The sequence below is a fragment of the Talpa europaea genome (assembly GCF_964194135.1).
Source record: "Talpa europaea genome assembly, chromosome: 13".
NCBI lineage: Eukaryota > Metazoa > Chordata > Mammalia > Eulipotyphla > Talpidae > Talpa > Talpa europaea.
This window is the reverse complement of record NC_140080.1, coordinates 71,774,957-71,790,250: the sequence shown is the minus strand read 5'-3', so window position 1 is coordinate 71,790,250 and position 15,294 is coordinate 71,774,957. Positions and strand designations below refer to the sequence as shown.

The following is a 15,294-nucleotide window of genomic DNA, read 5'->3' as shown; positions in this document are numbered from 1 at the left end:
TGAAAACACAGTGCAAGTTTTTATTTCATTTAAAGAAAATAGCCCATTTAAATAAGTTCTCATCTGTTTACACATTTGCCATTCATCTGTTTTTAACTTTTCCTTAAACTGACAACTTTCTCTACTACCCTTCCTTCTTGTCTTTCAAATAAACAATGCTACAAAGAAGAGATTTTAATTTCTTTTGACAGCAATGACTATTTAAAGAGATCTTTGCCCCAGTCTGATTGTTTCAATCAGGAAACTCATGATAACCTGCACTGATGATATAATATCTGTAGCTGATGCCAACAGCATCCCACCCCCACCCCCCTGCCATTTTGAGCCACACTTATGCACATGGAAAACTCTATCAGTTGAAAAGAATTCTTCATTTTCTTAAATAACAGCTTTTGCCAATAGATTTTTCTCTCTTCTTTGTTCGGAGATCTCAAGGGGATCAACTTTACTTTTTTTTTTTGTCTAAAATGAACGTGACAGAAGGGTTTACCCTTTATGCAACAACAGGAGCAGAGAGAGCACAACAGACTGAAGTCTGCAGGGAATGAAATTAAAATTCGCATACTGACACAAAAGACTTTACTGAAGTAAGGATACAATGCTAGCATGAAGCCTTCTAACATGAATAAGAGTCAATGCCAAGTGACCTACAGTTTGTACATTAGTAGAAACATTTTGCTGTTCACAAAAATACTTACATTCAAAGGGACAAGAAAAAAGAATTGAGACAATATGTGGTGAAGCAAACTTACTGAAGGGAACAGTTCTGGGAAAGTTACTGAACTGCAACAGCACCTGAATGAGATGCAAAAGGAAACTGTAGTCCTACCAAGATGGCCTGTTTACCAGCACCACAGCAATCCTGCTGACTCCTAACTGAGTCAGCAGGACTCAGTGGTCCTGCCGAATGGTCGTGGTTCCCAGGGGTTTCAGGGCCAGTTCAAGCTTTGGTTCTGCCACTAATTAGCTTGTTTCTTTGTACATCAGTGGTTTGTGTCACAGTTATGATCTACCCCTGCCCTGAAGCAACACCTCCGTTTCTACCACAATCTGGTTCTTCTACCACCAGTTCACTTCTTTCCAAAGCCCAGAAGACAGGACTTGGGTCTGGGGAGTATCAAAGGATTTAGGGAAGTTTTATTTTAGAAGCATCAGAGTTCTCAGGCAAGAGCTGAGGTTGTGAGGACAGCAGACACAGAGGGTAGAGAGAATGAAGAGACACTCACTGAGGACTTGCCTCTGAGCTAGCTGGCACAGTACTTTCAACTATCTACGCAGGAGGGCACCACCATTAAAGAAAACATTTAGAAGCATCCTAATGAAAGTCCACACAGAATGCCATTTGCAGTTAATTGGCTATTCTGCACCTAGGTAGGAAAGGTGTCCCAAGGCAAGACACTGCTAGCCTTCATCATGTTCTATTAAGTGCCAAGTATATAACTGTGGTGACTTTTGTTGGGCAGATTGCTTTCATGGCAGGGGAAAAGAACAGCTCTCAACAGAAATAAGCTGAACATTTCTTCTTTCAGTGTGGACTGGCATGGTGCCCCAGCTCTGGTTTCCAGTCTAGCTTTTAAAAGCACCTCTGTAGCTCTATCCCCAATGTACAACTCCCACTATCCTTTTATTAATTCAAGTACAACATTAAAAAATAAAATAATCCCTTTGTCTGAGCATGCCTTTTTTCTGATCTTCTTTACTATATGTTATTATTAAATATGAACATTAATCCAGAATAGTTTTTAAAATGCCAAAACTAGAAAGGATGAATTTTTCATGTGTGGTACAGATCATAACTATTTAAGACTCTTATAATACTTCCAATTGTATACAAAGTCTGTCTGTATTCTACCTTGATGTCCAAATTGGGACATATCCAATTCTTTTTGGTCCTAAAGATCAGCTCTGGTTTTCAATAACACAAATCATGTGACAGGAAGAGAGTGAAGCAGGGTCCATATTCTAATACAAATTCCAAACTACAGAGTCTCAGCTCTTCCAAAGGAACAAAGCCTCTCAGGTATACCAGTAATCATTCTCCCCTTTTTTGCCAAGGGGCTTATGTCCAAACCAAGTTGATCAGTTTATAAGCATTTAGGGATGAAGCCAAGCAACAAGATGATGAGCTTTCAATCTCAGTAACAGTCATACTTCAGGATGCACCCATGACAGAAAGAAAATCAATGAAAGGCCTGATAAGTAAACAGGTAATGCATTGGCCAATTAATCTTGAGCTTCAAGGCCAACTTGGAATCTTTCTTTCACGGGCAACATTAGGACTTGAACACCAAGTGGCTCGTTTATATCCTCTAAAAAGACACAGCAAAGCTGGTTTGTGAGAAAATCAATCCAGAAGTCTTAAGGCTAATGAAAAAGAAACAATATTCATATATTTCCCTTTACTGTTTACAAAGAACATTTATACATGTATATCTCAATTTCTGTGGTTAAACTGGTAAGGAGGGAGAGACAATACAAAATGTTACAAGCGAATTCCAAACAAGAAAACAAAAAACAACAACAAAGGACTGTCATATCTTTTGGGAGCCTATCTCATTAATATGAAAAGCAAATAGCTCATGGGGAATATATGAAGTGTTATTAAAAGTTTTATATATATACATACATACATATTTATATAAAAACATATATGCACATATATATACACATAATACAGATATTTAAATAGTTAAAAAAATGTGCAGCTGAGCTGAAGAAACCTTACCCAATGACCACTAACTACATTATTCTTTGTCTTCTCCATTATAAATATTTTGCTCATACAAAGTCTTTGATTTACTTGGTGGCATTCTTGCTATTATCACGTACAATCCTGACTATTCCTTCCCCAAGGCAAAGCAAGTAACCTACACTAATATACTGTAGCCTTTTTCAATGTGGCTGATGACCTCAATTTGGACTGCAAGGGTTTTATCATTTTCTTTCTCTTGGTGTCCTCTCTAAAGTATGATCTTTTGTTTTCCAGGTAAGATTTAATTTAAACATTAAAAAAGTAAAAAAAAAAAAAAAAAACTAAAACAAAAACCAAACAAAAGAAACCTTCAGTAAACACATGTTCACTGCATAATCTCAGGGATGACGGGAAGGCTACAGATTCTCAGTGTTGCTGTACCCCATGCTATGAATGACATGGTGCGAAATTTGCTCACCTGCCCAACACATCTAAATTACTGGCTAGTAAAGATTTTGACAGGCAGTTTAAACCATGACATTCTGAAATCAATAATTTAATTACTATTGAAAATGTTGAAAATGTTCATTTCTTCACTGTTTTATTTTTAAAATGTGTTAAATTATTCTGAAGTGCCTAGAGAGATATGCACTTCATTTTGACTCTGCCTCTAAACAAAAGGTAAGGTTGACAGAAGATGTAAAGGCTGGGAAACTAAGGTTTCAGATGGCCCAGGGCTGTGTAAAGGTTTTGCTGCTAGTCAAATGCAGAGGCGGGATATATCCTGGTCTTTGGACTCTGATACTTTGAACTCTAATTCTATGCCAATTTCTCTGTTTCCTGTCTGCATGCAAGAATTTTACTAAAAAACAAAACAAAACACAACAAATTAGCCAAAGTCCAGAGTAGAGGTTTAGAAAAAAATCTGTGATATGGTAGAACATAAGATAATGGAATGATTCAGTGATGATAGATAACTGGGAAACACTGCCTATGCAATCAAATGCCAACACGCCCAACAAGGTGAAACTGCTCATAATTGAGAATCTGGTGTCATTCAGCCTGGAAACATCCTGAAAGTCTAGACAGTCTTCAATTTTCATAAAATCGGAAAACCTTCAAACAGATGAAAATGCAAGGATGTTCTGAGAAGTAAAAGAAGCACAACTAAATATACAAGCTGGATATAAACTATGGTTCTTTTGTAGATATAGTGAAGACTTAAAGGAAAATAGTTGCCTGCAGGAATGCCATGAATTGGTAAATTTAAAAGGAAACAATCACTTTCAATCATTCATTCACCCAACAGATATTTGTTTGGTAAATTTAAAAGGAAACAATCACTTTCGATCATTCATTCACCCAACAGATATTTGTTGAATATTCATTATAAGCCAAGTCCTGCTCTAGCACAGGGCTATAATAGTGAATATAACAGAAAATCCCTGCCCTTCTGCTCATGTTTACATTCTACATGCAGGAGAGGGGGAGAGATAGACAAAAAATAAAATACATTAGTAAGTAATATATTACATTAGAAGGTGATAAGCATTATGAAGAAGGAGAGAGGAGAGAAGAGAGACAGATAGAAGCACTAGGAATGATTTCTCTAGTAATCTTTCTCTTGAAACTTGCTTAGAGTTCCCTTATGGAATGATAGGTACATATAATCACTTCATAGAGAAGACTGCCAACAGTAAATGACATGTCCTAGTGATTAGTTCCCAATTTGAACAATTTAGATTGACATGTGGAGTTCTTTAAGGGTTTCTCAATCCTTTTTTCATTACAGGTTTATTGATGCATTCTGACAATCACTTGGGCAGAGAGTGACAATGGCTAAAGAAAACTGTTAATGCAAAAGAGAGGCCCTGGGATTGGGTGGGGGGTCAGAAGAAGAAAGGGAGACGCAAGGAGTGAACAGATGTACAGCTCTACAATAAGGATTTTCTACCAAATACAAGTGAGTCAACTGGGAAATATACATCACTGGAGTCCATTCCTGGCAATTCTGATTCAATTAATCTGGGGTATGACCTGAAAATAGGCACTTTTACAAAAATCCTAAGTGATTTCAATGTGGAGACAGATGTTGAGAACTGAACTGAAAGGAATTTCAGAATTTTCCTAAGGGTTAATATGAGGAAGAAATCCATTTTAATTAATTTCAGTGAAGTATTGAGTGATCCTGGAAACAAAAGTCTTAGGAACCCAACATTATATCCTAACTCTATCAATATACCCAGAATTTACCCCCCATCCACCTTCATTTGGATGAAAAACTAATGGAGGGAACACTCGAAGACGTTAGAAAATGATGCCAACGTTGCATAAGGAAAAATCCCTTGAAAACACGGTTCTTAATGTTTACTTCTAAGTCCTATTACTGTAGAGCAATGTCTCTCAGTGTAAGAGGTCACATCATTCACACATACTGGTTTAACTGCTCCAACAAGTCTTGTTGTCCAGTGCACAGAAGAAAGCCAATGCTGAGTGTTCATGATGGTTTAGCACTAAATTAAGGGCCTTACGTATCTAGTCACACTTAATACTCTGAGCAAGTTAGTAAAGTAATTACTAATACTGTTATTTCCACTAGAGGAACATGGCTTAACAAGGTAAAGAAAGAGGCATGTTTGCAATCATGTCTGCATGGTGAACGAGAAGAAATACACCCCTAATTGCTTATCTCTGAGAGGAAACTAATTCTATTACTAACCTTTTGTCAGGGAACACACATAGAGTTTGGATTTACAATAAGTTCTGTTCCTTATTGTCTGTGTGATCCTGGGACATTTTAACATGACAACTACTATTTAGCCATACTTAGGACTGTGTTAACGTCTTTATATAAACTATCTTGTTTAATCATCACAACAAATCTATGAGGAAGATATTATCTCCATTTTATAGATTAAATGATTTGTTCAAAATCACATAGCAAGCATTTAAATCTAGACCTATAAACCTAGTTGCTGTAATTATTACACCTGAGCTCTTAACTGTTCTATTATTGCCTCTCTGAGCTTCACTTTCTCATGATTATGAGGATTGCACAAGGTAACACATATAAAGGAATTTTTATGAAAGTATTATAGGGCCTAGGACCTCAAGTGACGCTCACATATGTTTCTTCACATTGAAGTTAAGGGAATTTGATGACCTTGGACCAAATGAACACCACCAAAACAGTAGTTCATGAGGTTAAAACCTATGAGATGGGGCTTCCCTGGTGGCGCAAGGGGTTAAGCTCAGCACTGTGAAGCTATCCGCAGCCTCTGCAGCATGGGTTCAATCCCTGAGTTCGATCCCTGCCTGGCCAGGGAACTCCCTGTATGGCGCTGCAGACCTCTCCTGTCTCACCTGCTGCTCCCCTCAGCAGTGTATTTCAGTCATTCTGCCTGTTCTGCTTCCCACTCTGTCTCTAGTGAATTTTCTCACCTCCTGCACCTCTGGCCTAACCCCAGTTCTTGTATGCATAAATGAATCTTTAAAAAATAAAAATAAAAATAAAATCTAGGAGATGATGACAGCAGAAACTGGAACCCAGGTTCTACTCCCCACTCTGTCTCTAGTGAATTCTCTCATCCCCTGCACCTCTGGACTACACCCCAGTTTTGTATGCATAAATAATCTTAAAAAAAATAAAAATAAAACCTAGGAGATGATGACAGCAGGAACAGGCACCCCTGAACAAATGTACTAATCACAGCATTTTTAGAGTTTACTACCCTGGAGAAGACACACTAAGGAAGTATAACCCTAACCTCCTGCTGGCTCCACAAAGAACATATTTGTGTCATATGTCCCAAGGGTAATCTTAGGGATTTTGCCACTACTTGCAAGTACAGAATATAAAATTTTGAGATGGGTTTATCTTCTACAAATGTGTGCTCTTTATTTTCTTTTTAAATAATGTTTTATAAGTTATTTAAGTAATACATTGTAGAACTTTGTAATTCTACTTTGTAGAGCAAAGTATGGACAATAAAATAGCACTTACAGTCTCTCTACCTAGAATTTAGATTTCCTGAAACCAAAGACTAGAATTCTAAGTGGTTAGTAAATACAGGCTGTTGTAATGTGTATTTTCCTTGTACTGTATGTTTTTCCTATAGTAAAATCTCTTGACAAGCTTCCTCACGCTTAATTCATTTCTTAGAATTAAGCTATGCCTTTATTATTTCTATTTAGTTTATTTGTTTCTATTTTCTTAACTTGTACACTTTATAAACAGTGTGTGCAGGAGGAATAGATGATAATATTAATGATTTTTAAGTGTGGGAATTATAGTAATAACCCAAGATCATGGCTTAATTAAAAGCAACACCTTTTTATCAAACTTAAGAAATTTTATACATTTGGCTATTTTTGGTAGTAATGCAGTTTTCAGCAGGTAATTCTAAGTTATTAACCCGACTTAAAAAAGCAAAACAAAACAATGTTTTTGACTGGCATGGCTTTTTACCCTCCTGGTTAAAGATGAAGACAGAGAAGCTTTTTTACAACCTCATTTTTTTTTTACATATTCAATACATTCTTTTCTGAAGTCTTCAAATTATACCTTTTTATCATCATTTTGAGTGCATTTTCATTAGGTTTTTCTTTCGTTATTTACAATGTCCTCAAAATGGAAAAGCTACTGTGCTTGTGTATAGTTTATAAACTGTTCACTGAGGTCAGATGAAGCTAGAATGATAGTTCTTGGTTTAGCAGCCCAACACAAGCCCTAATCCATAACAGGCATTCAATGACTAGTAGCCAGTATGGTTACATAGAGGTATCACTCACATACTCTGTTACACAGAGGCAGTCTGCTATTCAAACCTACCACATAAACCTAAGTAATGTTTATGGTCTCTAGTTTGAAGGTTGAAATTATAGTTTAGCTCCTCTCTCTCCACCTTGGGAAAATAACACATTATCTTGTGCTAGGCACATAAGGGAATCTGAATACTTAAAATATTTGTGTGAATGTATGTAAGTGAGAAATGTAAGTGAGAAAAAAAGTCTGATTAAAAAAAAAGATTTTGTTACAGTTAGGGTTCTGAGCACAAGTGCAAGAAAGCGTTGCAATTTGGTTGTAGTAGGTAATGGAACCACAGCACCTCCTCTTCTCAGAAGGACTAAGTTTCTTGATAGTTTCTTCCTATCAAGTTATAAAAATAAATTCTAACTCTTAAAGTAAGTTTGTATGACTTCTATTCTACAGCAGAATTTTATTATCTTAGTACCTATATCTCAGAACCAAATCCAAGTTTCAGGCAGAGTGACTAAAAAAAGAACCAAAACATTGAAATATGGGATCAGAAGTGCTAAATTCCAGTCTTCTTTTTCTTCTTTACTGTGTGACCTTGGGGAGAACCTCAGTCTTTCTTGGGTCTCAATTCACAGTTGCAAAAGGGGACAACACTACTACTTACCTCACAGGGTTTGGTTGCAATTTAGATGAGAAAATGCATGTTAAAGGCATTCTGTTAACTCAACAGTACTATGCCAAGGAGTACGTACAGGTCATTAAAATTTTCAGCAATTTTGTTATTGGTATAACAGAAACATGTTTCTTGTTTAGGTTTTGAATCCTTGGCAACTGTCAACTCAGAATTTTGTTACCTGAGATAAAATAGATCACTATTATAATAAGCAACAGCACATTTATATGATTTTCCCTTCTCTGCAATCTAAATGGTTACTGGCAATGTGGCATAGATATAAAACAATGCCTGAACTGCCCAGGAGGTAAAGCCTTGGTTTATAATTTATGGAGAATAAAGAGGGATAAACACAGAAAATTTGTCCCTTTCCATGGCACAGCAAAGGATTAAGACACTCTCAGTCATTTTACTACCTTAAAGGTTATGGCACCATATCTGAAACTGGAAGCAACTGGTCTTTCATGTCAGGTTACTTAAAGGAAAATAAAAATAAAAAACATCATATTGCGGTAACACTGGTTTATGACACTGTGTGAGAGTCAGTCTTTTTTAAAAATAAAAAGTGTTATATTTAAGGTGTACGGTGTGTTGTTTTGATATACACACAGTGAAACGATTCCTATAATAATTACTGTTAAAGTAATTTGACATAGCTATGTTCTCATAGATTACTACTTTTTTGTTTTTTTGATGGTGACAGAAACTGAAAGCTACTCTCTTAGTAAACTTCCAATACAGTATTATTAACTATGCTGTACATTAGAGCTCTAGATTTATTCATCCTACATAACTACAACTTTGCACTCTTTGACCAACATCTCCCCTTTTTCACTACCTCCGCATTCCTGGTAACCACCACTCAACTCTCTACCTCTGTAAATTTGAGATTCTATATGTAAGTGAAATCATCCACCATTTCCCCCCAAAGTCTTATTTCACTTAGCATGATGTCTTCCAGGTTCACATATGTTGTTGAAAAAGTCACGATCTCCTTTTTAAAGACTGAATCATATTCCATAGTGCATTCATTTTTGATGAACATCTAGATTATTTTCATACCTGAATGATTGTGAATAATGCTGCCATGAATACGGGCAAACATATCTTGATTTCATTTCTATTGGTATATATCCAGAAGAGGGATATCTGTATTGCAAATAGTTCTGCTTTTAATTTTTTGACTATTTGCATACAGTTTTCCATAATATTTATACCCACTACATTCATACCAATAATGTACAATCCTTTGCAACACTTATTTTAATTCTTTCAATAATAACTAGCCTGAAAGTATAAGGTGATATCTCATTATGATTTGGATTTGCATTTTCCTGATTATTAATGACATCCAGCACCTTTTCATATATCTATTGGCTATTTGCATGTCTTCTTTGACAAAATTCAATATCCATTCATGATAAAAGCTTTCAACAAAGTATATATGGAAGGAAATTCCTATAACACAATAAAGGCCATTTATAAAAAATCCATAGCTAACATCATAATCAATGGAGAAAAACTGAGAACTTTTCTTCTAAGATTCAGTAGAAGGCAAGGATGCCCACTCTTGCCTCTTGTATTCAACAACATACTAGAAGTATAAGCAATGAAGAAAAAAAAAACTGCTAGAATAAACAGATTCAATAAAGCTGCAGGATATAAGAATCAACATATAAAACTCAGCTGTATCTATTTATATTAACAATGACCTATCTAAAAAAGAAATCAAGACATCAATCTTATCTACAACATCGAAAGGTATAAATACTTAGAAATATATCTAATCAAGGAGATAAAAGATTTGTATACTGAAAACCATAAAATATTAATAAAAAATTGTAGACACAATAAATGAAAAATACCCCATGTTTATGGATTGGAAGAATTAATATTGTTAAAATGTCCACATTACCTGAAGTGACACACAGATTCAATGCAATTCCTATCAAAATTCCAATGGCATTATCACCAAAATAGAAAAAAGAATCTTAAAATTCCTATGGAACTTCAAAATATTCTGAGCACTAAAGCAATCATTAGGAAGAAGAACAAAGTTGGAGGCATTACATTTCTTGATTTTTGAACCATATTACAAAGCTATAGTAATAAAAACAGATACAAAGACCAATGGAACAGAATAGAGTCCAGAAATAAAACCAAGCACAAATGATAAGTTAATTTTTGATAATGGTGCAAAGAACATAAGGAGGAGATCAGCCATTCAAAAAATGGTGCTGTGAAAACTGGACAGTCACATTCAAAAAAATAAAACTGGATTGTTACTTTACACTATATACAAAAAACAATTGAAAATGTACTAAAGACTTAAAAGAAAGACTTGAAACTATAGGATAAAAGCTCCTTAAATTTGTCCTTCAAAATTAATTTTGAATATGACACCCAAAGCTCAGGTAACAAAGGCAGAAACAAACAATTACATTAAACTACAATGCTTCTGCACAGCAAAGGAAACTATCAACAACAAAATAAAAGCTACCCAAGGAATGGAAGAAAATATTTGCAAACCATATATCAAAGAATATAAGGAACTCTCACAACATAATAGCAAAAATACCAAACAGCCTGATGAAAATATGGGCAAAGAATCTGAATAGGCATTTTTCCAAAGAAGACAAAGGAAAAATACTGTCTTCAAGATGGAGAGGAAAAATCTAATTTCTAGAATGCAGTGTACTTGGATCTTTCCAGTCTGGTTTTGGTAGCATGTGGTCCCAGGTTACCAATAATCTGAGTCTGGTCCTTCAATCTCAACCTCCAAGGGCATGGGATCCCCACAAGCCACCTTTAAGTCAGCTGTGTGCAAACAGTTGTCAGGGAGCATAGCTGTGCACAGGTATCTGCACTCTAGAAAGTGCACCAAGTTGTAAACCTAAGGCAAATTTTTCAAGAAGCATGTAGTTTGACAGCAAAGGACCAAGGTCTGAAAAAAAAAAAAAACAACAATTTTTTTTTAAAAAAGCTCCCAAATATCTATCAAGTCCTTCAAAGCACACACTCAAAGATTTTCCAATGCCCTCTCACAACAATAACAAAATCAATATGAAACCTCCCTTCCTGAACCCAATATACCTTAAAATCAATCAAACAAACAAAAAAAACCCTTCAAGTTTGTATTACAATTAAAAAAAATAAACTTTCTGAAAAACAGCTAGAGTAGAAAGGTGAACAGCACTTCTTAGAAATAGGCTAACTCCTGGACCTCCCTGGTGGCCTATGGGTTAAGTCTCAGCGCTATCACAGGTACGACCTGAGTTCAATAGCCGGCCAGGGAGCTAAACCACATATGGTGCAGCAGACCTCTCCTGTCTTGCCTGCTGCTCCTCTTTCCAGTGTATTTCAGTAAATCCACCTGTTCTGCTCCCCATTCTGTCTCTGGTGAATCCTCTGACCTACACCCCAGTTCTTCTATGCAAAAAAACAAGGTATTATTAAAAAAAGAAAAAGAAATAGGCTAACTCCAGCACCAATCTCCAAAATTCACCACTTGGGCATGATTTAGTGACATCTGACTTCTTCTCTTCATATCTCCCACACAAAAGCAGGGCAAGAGTGTGGTCCATAACTCTTCTTAGGATTCAGAGAAAAGCAGAGAGAAGAGGGTTTTAGTAACATTTCACTTCAGGGACTGAGAATGTAACCCTGCTGCTTCCCCCACCTCCCATTTGACTCTTAATCAGTCTGGGTGATCATCAATCATCACTGAGTTGTCATATGACTGAGAGACAGAAATTTGGCCAGTATTCTAAAAAGTGACAAGATTTCTGTTTCATTGAGCAATTCCAGAAACCACTGTCTTCACTTCAGTATAAAATGTATCAGGATCTACATACCCGAATAGAAAAAGATAGCATCAGGTACAGGATATACAGCTCTAATAGGTCCCCATTCCCAATCAAATTTGAAATAAAAGATTTGAAGATTTAAAGCAGCATTAATGCAAATATCTGTTGCAAGTATACTTTTTGATTAAATTGGCATACATCAAGTACAATTAGAAAGGTTATTTATAACGAAGAAATACATAATTCTGCATCTTAATGGGGATGACAATTACAGCTGATGGTTGCTAATTAACATTACTTCTTTTTCTCTGGATATCAGATACTCCTGTACAATCTTTATTGTTGGCAATGGACAAGCCTAATGCTGGAAGGCACGAAAGGGTTAATTTTCCTTAACATATACACTTATAATAGATTCCCTGCTAACCTGCCTAGTTCCGGCTTCACATTGGAGACAGGAGCATCGAATAGAATTGGTAAACTCTAACTCTGACTCAGTAACATGGAATTAAAAGTATTTATTTGTTCAATTTTCTTTCCCAGTGAAGGCATACCTATCCATCAGGGTTCAGAATGACTGAGAAAAAAGCCCCAGGTCAAGTGGTGTGTGGAGTGTTGCCTGTTCCAGCCAAGCAGAAATGTGTGACCGTTAGTTCAGTGGTGCTACCCTCCAGTGCCAAGATGACCACCGTGCTTGCTTACTCTTTTGGACAACTCAGGATGTGTGATCAATGCAGGAGGCCAGAAGTGAAATGGAGAGAAAGAAGCATTGTAGCTTCTAGCACAGAAAACTATAAAGCCCTCTTTGCTTGTGCTGTAAATTACATATTTATTTTGTTAGCATGAGATAGATGAATATTTCTACATACAAAGGTGCCCAGCTAAAATCAGGATAAGTGATATTAATGTCCTATGGTCAGTGTTATTGAACCTGGAAAGCAATAAACTTTATGAGTCAATAAATATTACATTTGCAACATAGTTAACATTCCTTTACTGTCTCTCGCACTTATTACACATTGTAACCACAAGTCTACAATACATTATTCATATTTGGGGTGTCACCAAGTGATGGATTGCTGTAGGAGAGGCTGTCCTTTAAATAAATCAACAAATAAAAATGCAAATGTTAACATTTTCAGCCACAACTTTTTCCATCTTGAATGGGGAATGAAAATTTCACATTATATTGACAGGCAGCAGAGAGTACAATTAACAACCTACCCTGTGAATGAGAAAGATGACTTTGCCACGCCTGGTTTTATCACCTGCACATGGAACGACACAGGGCTCTTCTAGGTGTTAGCACGTTTCAGAGAACAAAGGAAAACCTGTCTCCCACAGGCATCTGTCCTACCCCCATCCTTTTTATAAGTTCTGAAAATTCTCAGAATTTACGGTGTGGACAGGGGAAAGGCTTTTTATTTTTTTTCTCCTCAGTTCTTTCAAAGGCTTATTGGGATGAAGAACAATAGGCTTTTTTTTTATTGCATTATGAGTTTGGTATAACTGAAAAGCAGTCTATAAAAAATGCCTTTTGTACCTTTGAAATAAAAATAATTCAAATAATCCTGATTTTGAAATCTGGAAAGCCACCACTGTGCCTTCCTGGTAACTGATTTTCATAGAAGTGAGTCTTCTTTTTCAACTCTGCAGTTTGTATAATAGACCATAATATGTCATTGTGCACTCTAAAGGATAAAATCTGGTGTGCTACATATTGTTTTATTTAGCCAAATGCTCATTATTTAAGAAGCTTCTGAGAATCTATATTTAGCTGCTCTGCAGTCTTAGGAACTAATAGATAAAGAATCTTTTTCTTAAGGTATATAAATTATGAGTCTTCACAGCAATTTTGACCTGGGCTTGTAAAACTCTCCAAAGTTGATATAGTCTATTCAGAAAATGTATGCTGAGGATGTTCTACAAAACCTTACCGGGGAAACATTTTATTCTTCTTTTTCATGCTTCTCTCTAAACTGAAATATAATCATCAAAAACACATTAAAGTAGTGGTAAAGATCTCATTCTCATCTTCAACAATAGGAACATTCACTAAGATTAAAAATCCAGACTGTCTCTCTTCTCTACCTGTAACTCCAAAGGAATCCCTCAAGGTGAAGTAGGATGAATCCTTTGAGCACATTAAGTGGTCCATCAACATTTCAGAACCACAACTCATGTGGGTCTTTGGCAAAAAGCCAGTATGACAACATTGAGAAGAATAGAAAGGAGTAATGGAAAAAGAATGTGGTAAACTAGTTCAATTTCCTTTTGATTGCAGATGGCCTCTAAAATAGGGAGTTGTCATTGTCAACTATTATAATATTTAATATTAGGATTTGAGGCTTTAGAGACTGAAATGCTACCTCAATTTCTTATTAGCTATGTGACCTTAGGCAAGTGACTCAATCTCTCTGCACTTCATTTCCTAATTTTCAAAATGAGTATAACAGTAGGACCACCTCACAAAGGTGTGATAAAGATTAAATCAGGTAACGCATACAAAGGACTTAGCACAGCACTAGGCACACAGTATATGCTCAGCAGATGACAACCATTATGACTATCTCTCTGTATTAGTCAATTTCCAAGTCTTCAAAATTAAGTCTTAAAATCTATATTCATTTCATTAAGATGCTAGCAATTTAAATGTTCAAAGTATCATATCCCCAAGGAAACATAAATCAAGCCCTTTTGGTGTTGATGTTTATATATTCAGCTTCAAAGTGTTATACAAGATGACTTATTAGATATGGGAAATTTTAACAACATATTTCTTTTCCTGAGTCCAAAAAAAGCTGATGGAATTATTTATTAACTCTTTAAAAGTCTCTGATACACATCTGTGCAAGGTCAGATTTCCATCATGTCCTTTAATCCAAACAACCACAGGTAGGATCCAGAAGCAGCTATGAGAACCCCAATATCTTCTATTAAACTAATCATTAAGGGTCTGCTGGTGGTGCAAGGGGTTAAGCACCGCACTATGAAGCAATCCGCAGCCTCTGCAGCATGAGCAGGCCAGGGAGCAACCCACATGGCACAGCAGACCTCTCCTAACTTGCCCGCTGCTCCCCTCAACAGTGTATTCAGTCAGTCTGCCTATTCTGTTCCCCACTCTGTCTTTGATGAATTCTCTCACCCCCTGCATCTCTGGCCTGTACCCCAGCTCTTGTATGCAAAAATAATCTTTAAATAAAAACTAATAATTAAGGAGATTGGCAAAAACATAAAACAAACAAACAAACAAACAAAAAAAAAAAACCACAAAGTCTCTTATACAAGTAAATGTTGACAGTCCTTTAGCTGTAGTATAAAACCTGTGATTTTCAGGATCAATTAATTCAGTTAGTTAAACTTT

The 15,294-nt window shown here is 36.0% G+C and overlaps 1 protein-coding gene across 1 annotated transcript in view; it reads right to left on the bottom strand.

Annotated features, from left to right (window-relative positions):
- The window catches only part of KIAA1328, a gene marked incomplete at its 3' end in the record, with an annotated part of 226,115 nt that overhangs the window by 19,223 nt on the left and 191,598 nt on the right, over positions 1-15,294 (bottom strand). The window lies entirely within an intron of this gene.